Genomic DNA, 12,679 nt, shown 5'->3' on the forward strand with positions numbered 1-12,679 from the left:
CCGGGTGCAGCCTGCCACAAGAGGCCCCTGCATGCCACCCTACGCCGTGGGCCGAGCCACACGGCCTGCTGGGCCCTGCCTGCTTCCTGCCTCCAAGCCGCAGCCCCAGCATGAGCCCGGCAGGGCCTGGCCCTGTGGGGTGGGGGTGGGGAAGGGGCAGGCCCCTGGCTCCTCAGGGCTGGAGGGGTCTGGTTTCCCGGGGGGCTCGGACCCAAGTGAATTCACGGTCTGTGATTGGTTGGGAGCCCAAGGGCTGGCAGCCTGTTGTGTCTGAGCCCCCCCCCTCCCGCCCGAGCCCCCCACTGTTTTTAGTCCGGTGGCCCCTTCTTGGACTTGGCCTGGGGCCACCCCTTGGCGCCGTGGGGCAGGCGCCGCCCGGGCGCCCGCAAAGCTCCACTCAGATTTACACTTTAATAAAAACGCTGGTGGAAAAAACCGCCGGGCAGGGTCCTTCACTGTGGCCACGGCTGGGTGCAGGGGGCGGGAAAGACCCAGACACCAGCAGGGGGAGCTCCTGAGGCTGGGAGAGTAGGTGGAGGGGGGTCACAGCAGGGGCCAACGCTAGGCTCCTCCCCCCCCCACGCCCCGTAATCGCTGCCCACCCAGCCCCTGAGCAGGCGTGGCAGGGCAGGGGGGCGCCGGTGCAGGAGCAAGACGGGGGAGCTGCGTGGAGCCCATCCCCCACTGTCTGGGCAGCGGCTGGCCCTGCGGTGCCCCCCTAGATGTGATCCCTTTACCCAGCACAGAGCTGGGTACCCCTGGCACCAGCAGCAGGAAATGAGAAACTGCCCCCCTGGCCAGGGCATGGGGCCAGCAGGGCAGAGCGAGGGGAGCGGGGAACCGGTAGGAGGGGAGATGGAGCCAGCAGGGCAGAGCGAGGGGAGCGGGGAACCGGCAGGAGGGGAGGTGGGGGCCAGCAGGGCAGAGCGAGGGGAGCGGGGAACCGGTAGGAGGGGAGATGGAGCCAGCAGGGCAGAGCGAGGGGAGCGGGGAACCGGCAGGAGGGGAGATGGAGCCAGCAGGGCAGAGCGAGGGGAGCGGGGAACCGGTAGGAGGGGAGGTGGGGGCCAGCAGGGCAGAGCGAGGGGAGCGGGGAACCGGTAGGAGGGGAGATGGAGCCAGCAGGGCAGAGCGAGGGGAGCGGGGAACCGGTAGGAGGGGGGGGTTGGGGCCAGGAGGGCAGAGCGAGGGGAGCGGGGAACCGGTAGGAGGGGAGGTGGGGGCCAGCAGGGCAGAGCGAGGGGAGCGGGGAACCGGCAGGAGGGGGGTGGGGGCCAGCAGGGCAGAGCGAGGGGAGCGGAGAACCGGCAGGAGGGGAGATGGAGCCAGCAGGGCAGAGCGAGGGGAGCGGGGAACCGGTAGGAGGGGGGGTTGGGGCCAGCTGGGCAGAGCGAGGGGAGCGGGGAACCGGCAGGAGGGGAGGTGGGGGCCAGCAGGGCAGAGCGAGGGGAGAGGGGAACCGGCAGGAGGGGAGGTGGGGGCCAGCAGGGCAGAGCGAGGGGAGAGGGGAACCGGTAGGAGGGGGGGTTGGGGCCAGCAGGGCAGAGCGAGAGGAGCGGGGAACGGGTAGGAGGGGGGGTTGGGGCCAGCAGGGCAGAGCGAGGGGAGCGGGGAACCGGCAGGAGGGGAGGTGGGGGCCAGCAGGGCAGAGCGAGGGGAGCGGGGAACCGGCAGGAGGGGAGGTGGGGGCCAGCAGGGCAGAGCGAGGGGAGCGGGGAACCGGTAGGAGGGGGGGTTGGGGCCAGCAGGGCAGAGCGAGGGGAGCGGGGAACCGGCAGGAGGGGAGGTGGGGGCCAGCAGGGCAGAGCGAGGGGAGAGGGGAACCGGCAGGAGGGGGTGGGGGCCAGCAGGGCAGAGCGAGGGGAGCGGGGAACCGGCAGGAGGGGAGGTGGGGGCCAGCAGGGCAGAGCGAGGGGAGCGGGGAACCGGTGGGGGGGGGTTGGGGCCAGCAGGGCAGAGCGAGGGGAGCGGGGAACCGGCAGGAGGGGAGGTGGGGGCCAGCAGGGCAGAGCGAGGGGAGCGGGGAACCGGTGGGGGGGGGTTGGGGCCAGGAGGGCAGAGCGAGGGGAGCGGGGAACCGGCAGGAGGGGAGGTGGGGGCCAGCAGGGCAGAGCGAGGGGAGCGGGGAACCGGTAGGAGGGGGGGTTGGGGCCAGCAGGGCAGAGCGAGGGGAGCGGGGAACGGGTAGGAGGGGGGGTTGGGGCCAGCAGGGCAGAGCGAGGGGAGCGGGGAACCGGTAGGGGGGGGGTTGGGGCCAGCAGGGCAGAGTGAGGGGAGCGGGGAACCGGCAGGAGGGGAGGTGGGGGCCAGCAGGGCAGAGCGAGGGGAGCGGGGAACCGGTAGGAGGGGGGGTTGGGGCCAGCAGGGCAGAGCGAGGGGAGCGGGGAACCGGCAGGAGGGGAGGTGGGGGCCAGCAGGGCAGAGCGAGGGGAGAGGGGAACCGGCAGGAGGGGAGGTGGGGGCCAGCAGGGCAGAGCGAGGGGAGCGGGGAACCGGTAGGGGGGGGGTTGGGGCCAGCAGGGCAGAGCGAGGGGAGCGGGGAACCGGCAGGAGGGGAGGTGGGGGCCAGCAGGGCAGAGCGAGGGGAGCGGGGAACCGGTAGGAGGGGGGGTTGGGGCCAGCAGGGCAGAGCGAGGGGAGCGGGGAACGGGTAGGAGGGGAGGTGGGGGCCAGCAGGGCAGAGCGAGGGGAGAGGGGAACCGGCAGGAGGGGAGATGGAGCCAGCAGGGCAGAGCGAGGGGAGCGGGGAACCGGTAGGAGGGGGGGGTTGGGGCCAGCAGGGCAGAGCGAGGGGAGCAGGGAACCGGTAGGAGGGGGGGTTGGGGCCAGCAGGGCAGAGCGAGGGGAGCGGGGAACCGGTAGGAGGGGGGGGTTGGGGCCAGCAGGGCAGAGCGAGGGGAGAGGGGAACCGGCAGGAGGGGAGGTGGGGGCCAGCAGGGCAGAGCGAGGGGAGCGGGGAACGGGTAGGAGGGGGGGTTGGGGCCAGCAGGGCAGAGCGAGGGGAGCGGGGAACCAGCAGGAGGGGAGGTGGGGGCCAGCAGGGCAGAGCGAGGGGAGCGGGGAACCCGTAGGAGGGGGGGTTGGGGCCAGCAGGGCAGAGCGAGGGGAGCGGGGAACCGGCAGGAGGGGAGGTGGGGGCCAGCAGGGCAGAGCGAGGGGAGCGGGGAACCGGTAGGAGGGGGGGTGGGGGCCAGCAGGGCAGAGCGAGGGGAGCGGGGAACCGGTAGGAGGGGGGGTGGGGGCCAGCAGGGCAGAGCGAGGGGAGCGGGGAACCGGTAGGAGGGGGGTGGGGGCCAGCAGGGCAGAGCGAGGGGAGCGGGGAACCGGTAGGAGGGGAGGTGGAGCCAGCAGGGCAGAGCGAGGGGAGACGGGAACCGGTAGGAGGGGGGGTTGGGGCCAACAGGGCAGAGCGAGGGGAGATGGGAACCGGCAGGAGGGGAGATGGGGGCCAGCAGGGCAGAGCGAGGGGAGCGGGGAACCCGTAGGAGGGGGGGTTGGGGCCAGCAGGGCAGAGCGAGGGGAGCGGAGAACCGGTAGGAGGGGGGGTTGGGGCCAGCAGGTCATAGCGAGGGGAGCGGGGAACCGGCAGGAGGGGAGGTGGGGGCCAGCAGGGCAGAGCGAGGGGAGAGGGGAACCGGCAGGAGGGGGGTGGGGGCCAGCAGGTCATAGCGAGGGGAGTGGGGAACCGGCGGGACGGGGAGTGGGGGCCAGCAGGGCAGAGCGAGGGGAGATGGGAACCGGCGGGACGGGGGGTGGGGGCCAGCAGGACCAGCAGGGCCGGGTCATGGCCCACGGGCTACACCATGGTTTGTATCTCAAGTGCCCCCTGCACTTGGCATCACCAACCCCGTGGCAGCTGGCACCCTAAGCTGGGAATGTGGCATCTAGGAGCTTCCCGCCCCCGGCCCTGCACAGTCCTTACTCCTGAGTAAGGCCCTGTCCCCCCACCCCACCGACAGGAGCCAAGTGGCTTCCTTTGCTGACCCCCCACTTCACACTGAGCCAAGGACAGGACCAGCTGGTGCAGGGGCACTTGAGCCGGGCAGAGAGCCCAGGTCTCTGGCAGCCTTTCACAGTGACCATGTGATGCCGCTGTCTGTGGTGAACTGAGCTCTAACCACTAGACACCGCTCCCTGCCCAGAGCCTGAGCCCCTGCACTGCCTGGCCATGAGAAAGGTGACGGCTCCCAAGCCTCCTGGTTCTAATCCGAGCACTGACACCACTTCCCTGGGCGTCTCCCTGTGCCGGAGGCTTCCCGGCAGCCCAGGACGCTGGTCTGGAGCAGCGGCTGGTTTGTATCTGGGATGGAAAGTGTAGCCTGGTCCCTGCGGGTGGCTCTTTCGCAGCAGGATGGGGCAGCCCCTCAAGCACCTTCCCCCAGCTTCTGGGGGTTCTGTCTGACGGGTGCAAGCCACGGGGCTGGAGCATGGGGGTGGGGGTGTCAGAGGCTTTACCTGGTGCTGGTTTTGTCTCTCCATGGTGCTGATCTGGCGCCCAGCGATGCCAGACCCACCCCAGAGCAACTTGCTCCCAGGGAGACGACTGCAGGGCTTGGCGCCAACATCCTCAAAAAGACCAACCCAGGGGAACAGCGATGGCTCCCCCCTCCCAGCCAGCTGCCCCCTGGGAGCGATTCCCCCCCCCCCCCCCGCCCCATGTGCCCGCACCCTGCTCCAGCTTGTCAGAACCTGGCACGCTGCGTGCTTCTCTTACCCAGAGTGCCTCGGGCTACTTGGTAGGTGCTTCGCAGCCTTTGTTCATGGGGAGGCAGGGAATGGAGAGTGGGGGGGTCACTGGCCCTGCAGCAGGGGTCCTGCTCACTGCTAGAACAGCTCAGTCGGGAACGTCGCTCGCACCGTACTAGGGAACCCTTCACTGCTCACGCTGCAAGCGCCTTTCTCCCGGGCCCGCGGCCCCCCGGCCAGTGCACCATTTAGCCCATCCCTTCAGGGTAACGGAGTCCAGCAGCACCCCTGTCCAAAGGTCGTCTCCAGACGTTGCTCAGCCCCTCCTCGGGCTCTGGACCACTATCCCCGTGGCTGGCAGGGGGGCCCAGGCCCACCCGCTACCCCGGCTTCCAGCCCAGGGACCCTACAACGAGCAGCCCAGGTCTGCTCAGGCCCCATCCCTGTTGCTGTTTCCCTGGACTGCCTCCTACCAGTCTCTCCGTCATGGGAGCTACTCTGCCCCCCAGGGCTCCCTCGCCCCTCCCAGCCTCTGGCTGACTCCTTGCTCCAGGGCAGCCTGTCAGGGCTTGGTCGCCCCCTTCTGCTCGCAGCTTCCTGGCTGGCGAGTGCGGCCCAGCCCTGCCCAGCTCGGCTCCCGTCTCCATTCACCTGGGCCCTCCCACACCCAGGAGAGGCCAGGGAACAACTGACCTCTCAGCCCTTTGTTAACCTTCTCAGGTGTAACGCCCATCACACACCCTGCCCGCAGGACTAGCCCGTGGGGGAAGATGCCCTCTGCTGGGCCCACAGGGCATCTCATTTCTGCTCTGGGTTACCCGTCACGAGCTGCCCTTGCCCATTTTCTTCCCTCATGCCCGGTGCTGCTTCTGCAGGAACACTTGGGCCTCTGCTGGCAAGGCCTGGGCTGCGGTGACTAGTGTCACCTGAATCCTCCGCTGCCACCGCCCGACCCCGTCCCAGCCGGGGCTGTGTGCCCACCGGGGCCAGTCCTGTGTCTGGGCCAAGCCCAATTGCAGCCTGTTCTTCTGTCTCGACCACCCTTGGTTTTCAGCCCTCCGTGACCTCCGAGGGGCTGCGGGGTGAACTACGAGGTCCGTGGGCGTTGCCGCCACTTCCACATGTCCTGCCTCCTGCCCGGTCCTGCGACAGGCCACCCCTCCTGGGGTCCACGCTGCAATGGGATGCTAAACTGTACTGTATGGTTCTGCCACCAGGTGGCGCAGCGCACCCTGACCTTATTTCAGCGAACCTGGCCATATCTGGCAGAGCATTAAAGGGTCTTACAGCTGGGGTCTGTCTGTGAGGGACACCTTGTAGCCCGTCCGTATCCGCACAGGAGCCTGCCCTGGGGGGTCTCTGGGAATCACGCCCTGTAGCCCGTCCGTATCCGCACAGGAGCCTCCCTCACTAGTAGCAGCCCTGCAGCCTTTCCGTTGCCCACTCTCTGTTTCCTGTGAAGGCAGCACCTTTTGACCTGGCTTCTTGGCATCCAGACCACACCCTCAGCCTTGCCCTGCCAGCAGGCCGTTCTTCGGTGTTTTCACCCAGCTGCCCACCCCCACCCCGCCGGGGCTGGCGTGCTCCTCATGGTCCATATAAGGGCCTGCCACAGGCCAAACATACCCTAGTCTGTGCCTTTGGGCTCCTGGCCCCTGCTGCTGTTCCCTTCCTGGATGCCCCTGGCCTGTGGGGGTTTCCCTCTGCAGGATCCCCATCAGGCACCACTGTTACACCTCCAAGAGCAGCAGGTGTCTCCGCAGGTCCACCTGCCCCACCTCTGTCTGTGCTGGTTTTCCAGGGGTTGTGCCTGGACCTGCTCCTGCTGCTCCGAGCTGACAAGGGGACTCAAGTAACCAAGCCTGCCCCTCCGTTTGCAGCTTGGGAGCGCAGCCCTTCCTCCCGTGAAGGCTTCCACATACGGTGGCTCCATTTTCTAACCGACGGCCCCTATTCTCCCCTTGTTTCGTGGCGAGCCTTTGCCCGCGTTCCCCACCTATTGTCACGGGGTTGCTACTCACCGCTAAAGAACCTCTTTGTGTCTAGATCAGGGAATGGGGCTCTTGCTGCGGTGGGTGCCCCCTCGCTGTTCGCTCTGCAACAGCCTTACTCCCAGGCCCTCGGCCCTCCGGCCAGCGCAACATTTAGTCCACCCCTTCTGGGGTTACAGAGTCCAGCAGGACCCCTGTCCAAAGGCCGTCTCCATACGGTGCTCAGCCCCTCCTCAGACTCAGGGCCACTATCCCTATGGCCGGCAGGGGAGCCCGGGCCCACCCGCTACCCTGAGTTCCAGCCCAGGGACCCTACAACGAGCAGCCCAGGTCTGCTCAGTCCTAGGGTTGCCAGGGGTCTGGTTTTTGACTGGAAAGTCTGGTCAAAAGGAGACCCATGAAGTGTCCAGTCAGTTATGTTGACTGGACACCAAATGTCCGGTTCCCGCAGTAACTGCCATTGGCCTCCGCCACCGGCAGGGCGGGAAGAGCAGCTACTGCTGGAGGAGGAGGGATCCTGACAGTGCCTGGCATTTGAGGAGCAGGGTCGGTGGTCGGGTTCGCCTCCCATGAGAGCCCGTCCCACCTTCTCAGCCTCCCAGGGCCTCGGCTCTCTCCCCGCCATGCCCCAATTGGGCAGGCAGGCAGGCTCTGCGTCAGCTCCTCCCGACCCGGCTCTGCGGGCGGCAGGTGAGTCCCGGTGTTACCCGCACAAAATTCTCTGTTACTTGCACATTCTAGGGGCACCCACCTTTACCCAGTTCCTAGGGCTCAAAGTGTAACCCTCTTAATTTAGGCACCACCCTTACCGTGTTCCTAGGGCTCAGGGCATAACCTTACACTCTGTGGGTTTGCAGAGTCTTTTACCAGTGAAAGAACCTTACACAGTAATATCCTACTTAACCTCTGTTTATTAACAATCAGCAAACAGACTGCACACGTTACACATACAGTGCTCACCACTCCCAATAAGGCAGATGAACTTTTTCAGGATCAGATCATCTGGGCTGGGGGAGTCCCACTTTTGCACGGTGTGGTTGGCAGGGTGTTGAGGTCTGGCAGCTCTGTTCTTGGGGCTGTGTCCTGGAGTTGGTTCCCAAAGAACTTCCTTTTGGACCCCAGTTTATATAGTGAAACTTGAGACCTGCTTAGCTAGACCTTAACCAATCATTTTACTAAAATATTATTAAACAATTTTCTAACCAATCCTAACATATTGTAAAACAATTTTTAACCAATCCTACCCCACCACTTTAATTGAGTTACACCCAGCAAAATTAGTTATGCAACAGGCAGAAACAATCAAAGAACCAGACAGACAAACAACAGGGAAGTGGGGCCATAAAGACAAAACAATAGAGAAATGGGATTTCACAACCACAGCTTGTTGATAAGTGATTTCTTGCCAGACAGGATGCCATCAAACAAAGTTTTCTTTAACCATCTTAAGAATTGTTTCTTTATCTAGTGATGATGGGTGCTATTAGGACAGGATCACCTTCTTAAACAACCCGATATTACTGTGACAGGGTTTTCCCCAGGGTGCCACCTGGAACTGGGGTACCGCTGAGCCCCCTGACCCATCAGCCTGGGCTCCCTCCAGCCTGCACTTTCCCCAGCATTCACACACCCCCAGCTGCAGTTGCATGCAGACTCTCTGACAAGCCCCTGCATAGAAAGGCTACAGCTCCCAGCTTCCCAGGCACGCACCCCTTCTGGAGTATAACCCCAAAATAATACTGTCTTGCGCTGCACAGGGAACTGTACAGCGTCAGCTCATAAAGTTCGCCCCCTCCCTCAATGTGGAGAGGAATATGCAACAGCCTTTGCCCCTTGAGCTATGATTCCCACACACTTCACTCCAACTCACTGGTTTAGATAGAGCAAAACCAAGTTTATTAACGACAAAAGATAGATTTGAAGTGATTATAAGTAACGCCGCGAGTTTGTCACAGAGGTCATGGAAAGTCACGGATTCCAGGCCTTTCTGTGACCTCCGTGACTTTTGCAGCGGCTAGTACACCCTCCCCCCACACCAGCCACTAGGAAAGTGGCATGGACTTTGAGGCACCCAAGAAGGGGAACTGACCTGTAGTGGCCCAGCTGAAGGTGCCAACTTTTTAGTTTTCTCTCCCCAAGGCCCCAGCCTCACTCCGCCTCTTTCTGCCCTCCCCAAAGCCCCCGCCTCCCACCATTCTGCTGCTCTCCACCCTCCCCCAAGCCCCTCCCTGAGCAGCTAAACAGCTGTTTGGTGGCACCCCTGATTAGCTGATATGGGGTGCTGCCAAACAGCTGTGGTTGGAGGGTGCTGAGCTCCCACTATTTTTTTCCCTGGGTGGTCCAGCCACGGAGCACCCCAGGAGTCAGTGCCTATGGCATGATTTGCTTTTGACCAATCCATGTTGGCTGTAACTTATCACTGAATTATCCTCCCAGTGTGAACAGGGTTTAATAATTTGTTCCAGGTATCAGAGTTAGGCTGCCTGGTCTAGAATTCCTGGGGTCTTTGTTCCCGTTTGGAAGATAAGTACGATGTGTTTTCCCTTCTCCAGTCCTCTGGGACCTGACCCACCCTCCAGGAGCTTTGCTAATGGTTCTGAGATGGTCTAGAATTCCTGGGGTCTTTGTTCCCGTTTGGAAGATAAGTACGATGTGTTTTCCCTTCTCCAGTCCTCTGGGACCTGACCCACCCTCCAGGAGCTTTGCTAATGGTTCTGAGATGGTCTAGAATTCCTGGGGTCTTTGTTCCCGTTTGGAAGATAAGTACGATGTGTTTTCCCTTCTCCAGTCCTCTGGGACCTGACCCACCCTCCAGGAGCTTTGCTAATGGTTCTGAGATGGCCACGGTCAGTTCCTTAAATAGCCCAGGGTGAATTTCATCCAATTAAGGGATCTGGGGTGCAGAGGGTTCAAGGAGCTCAGGGATCTGGGGTGAAGTGGGTCACTTCCCGGCAGGGCTGTGACCCTAGTGGACAGATGGGGCTGGAGGCACAGAAATGGGGTCGCTCAGGAGGGCCGTGTCAGAGCAGGCAACTGAGCCCAGGTCTCCTGTGGCTGGTGACCAAACGTAGAGGGGGCATCGATGTCCATGAGGGGCTGATCCTGAGTCCCAAACTGGGCTTAGCCTGGACATCGGGTCGAGCTGGGGGTTGGGAGATGCTCCCTCTCTGCAGCTGATGGAGCGCCTCCCTGGCTGGAATGATGCCCACCACATCAGGCTGTGACGTTATTGATATAATCTGGGACCATATAGATCATTCCTGCAATCAAGGTCCTGTAGTGGCACGCAAATCTTGTATAAAGGGGGTCAAATGGGGTGTCTAAGACAAGGTTATGGTTTACTGGTTATGATTAGGCTGTCTATATGGGTGTATCAATTTTGTAGTTGAAGTTATGAATATTGGCTCTATACTGTCTGTATTTCAAACTTATGCTCTGCTGCTGGGTGACATCCCAGACAAACTAGTGTTAGCTCTGCCTAGCCTGCTTGATGGCCCATTAAGGACCATCAGCTATACAATGGACCCATTGAGAGAAGGCAAATATGCCTTGAGACTCAGCAAAGTATGCAGGAACTTGCCCATGTGACTCCAGACTCCATTTTGCTGTAATTTTCCACAGTAAGAACAAAGAGGTGTTCTTACACCTGGAAAAGACTATATAAGGCTGATGCCTCATCTCCATCTGGTCTTCAATCCTGCTTCATACCTCTGGAGGAACTTTGCTACAAGCTGAAGCTTTGAACAAAGGACTGAGGACCCATCCCAGCTGGGGATGTATTCCAGAGACTTGATTTGAACCTGCAGTTTATTCTATCGCTGCTGCAAGCCTGAACCAAGAACTTTGCCATTACTGTATGTAATTGATTCCATTTAACCAGTTCTAGCTCTCATCTCTATCTCTTTCCTTTTATGAATAAACCTTTAGATTTTAGATTCTAAAGGATTGGCAACAGCGTGATTTGTGGGTAAGATCTGATTTGTATATTGACCTGGGTCTGGGGCTTGGTCCTTTGGGATCAGGAGAACCTTTTTCTTTTACTGGGGTCTTGGTTTTCATAACCATTTGTCCCCATAACGAGTGGCACTGGTGGTGATACTGGGAAACTGGAGTGTCTAAGGAGATTGCTTGTGAGACTTGCGGTTAGCCAGTGGGGTGAGACCGAAGTCCTCTTAGTCTGGCTGGTTTGGTTTGCCTTAGAGGTGGAAAAACCCCCAGCCTTGGGCTATAACTGCCCTGTTCGAGCAACTTGTCCTGAGTTGGCACTCTCCGTTGGGTTCCGCCAGAACCGCATTGTCACACAGACGTGCACCCAAATGTCCTTTTCCACTGTGCCTTGGCTACCCCCTCATCCACCTGCCTGGCTCCATCAGGGCCCTGGGTGGAGTCTGGGGTGCCAGGAACGGGCAATGCCCCAGGGAGCTGGCGTTCACCCCCATTGGAACGAGCAGCCAAGCCCTCTGCCCAGGGCCAAACCCTCTAGACAGGGCTGAGGTGTGGGCAGGCCTGGCTCTCCCAGTCTGACACTGGAGGTGTGGGGGGGTGCCTCATCAGTTCCTTACATGGGGGGGGGGAGGGTCTAGACTGCTGCCAATTTAACCCTGTCACTGAGCCCCTCATGGGGCTGATGGAAGAGGGGCCTTGAAAGCAGGTCCCCCCTAGAGCTCTGGCACCCGGATCACTAGAGTTGGGTGTCGCACGGGGCAACGAATGGGACAGCTGGGCACCCAGGGTGGGGGAGCCTCTGCCACGCCCTGCAAAGTGGGGGCAGAAGCGCTCGTGGGACTCCGCTCTGTCTCAGGCAGGGGCCGAGCCCCCCTTTCCCTGGAGAAGGGGGGGGTGGGGGGGCGTGTTTCTGGGTGAGCGGGAGCTGGCTGCTCTCCGCACTCCCGATATCACCCATTAGGTGGCGACCTCACACCAGCCAATCCCCAACGCCTCTGTCACAGTGAGCAAAGTGTCGCCCTCATGGGAGGGTCCTGGGGGTGGGGGGCTGTCACTCACCCCTGACAGTACCTCCTCCAGTGGCCCCTTTCCTCCAAGTGCCTCTTAGCAGTGCTAATCAAAGGGCAGTGGGGCCTAGTGGTTAGAGCAGGGGGCTGGGAGCCAGGACTCCTGGGTTTTATCCCCTGCTTGGGGAGGGGGGCCTAGTGGTTAGAGCAGGGGGCTGGGAATCAGGACTCCAGGGCTCTAGCCCCAGCTGTGACACCGACAAGGCTTTTCCCTTGCTTCAGTTTCCTCCTCTATACCGTGGGAGCCATGGCACTGCACAGGCGGGGGGCTGGGGGCTGCTGGCTGTTGGGTCCTGAGACCACCTGGAATGGGTTGGGGTTTGGTTTTCCACGCTGAGTTGTTTTACAAGTGTGTGGGTGGGCATGCGTGAGCGCACATAACACTGCTGTCCCCTGCTGGAGGGGATGGGTCCTGCTGTGTGTGTGTGTGTGTGTGTGTGTGTGTGTGTGTGTGTGTGTGTGTGTGTGTGTGTGTGTGCGTGTGTCCCCCGGCTAGAGGGGATGGGCTCTGCTGTCTCTGTGGGAAATAAACTCCTAAGCAAAACACCCTTTTGAAACATTTAAAAACCCTGTTTAGTTTTTTGTCCAAAGCTATTTACCAGGTGACTGGAATTTGTAAATCATTTTGGGGGCCCTGAAAACTGCATTTTTCAGCAAAGTTGCTAGTTGCCAAAAAAAGCCCCCCCCCCCCCCCCGCTCTGATAGATGGGCCCATGAAACCCTCTAGCCTGGCCTCAAGCGTAACGCAGGGCATCACATCTCACCCGGCCCCTCTGCACTGGGCCCAATCACTCGGGCTTGGCTTGGAGCCAGACTGGCCTGGGATCACCCAGAGATGGAGCCTCCACCCCGGGTTAATCCCCCTGCCTGGTGAACATCTGGGCCTCGGTCCCAGTGCGAACGTGTCCGGCTGCAGCTCCCGGCCCTGGGCTCTGGTCCTGCCTCGCCTGGGTCCAAGTTGATCTCCTCACAAAGGTGCTTAGCCGGGGT

The sequence above is a fragment of the Emys orbicularis genome, chromosome 21 (assembly GCF_028017835.1).
Source record: "Emys orbicularis isolate rEmyOrb1 chromosome 21, rEmyOrb1.hap1, whole genome shotgun sequence".
Classification (NCBI taxonomy): domain Eukaryota; kingdom Metazoa; phylum Chordata; order Testudines; family Emydidae; genus Emys; species Emys orbicularis.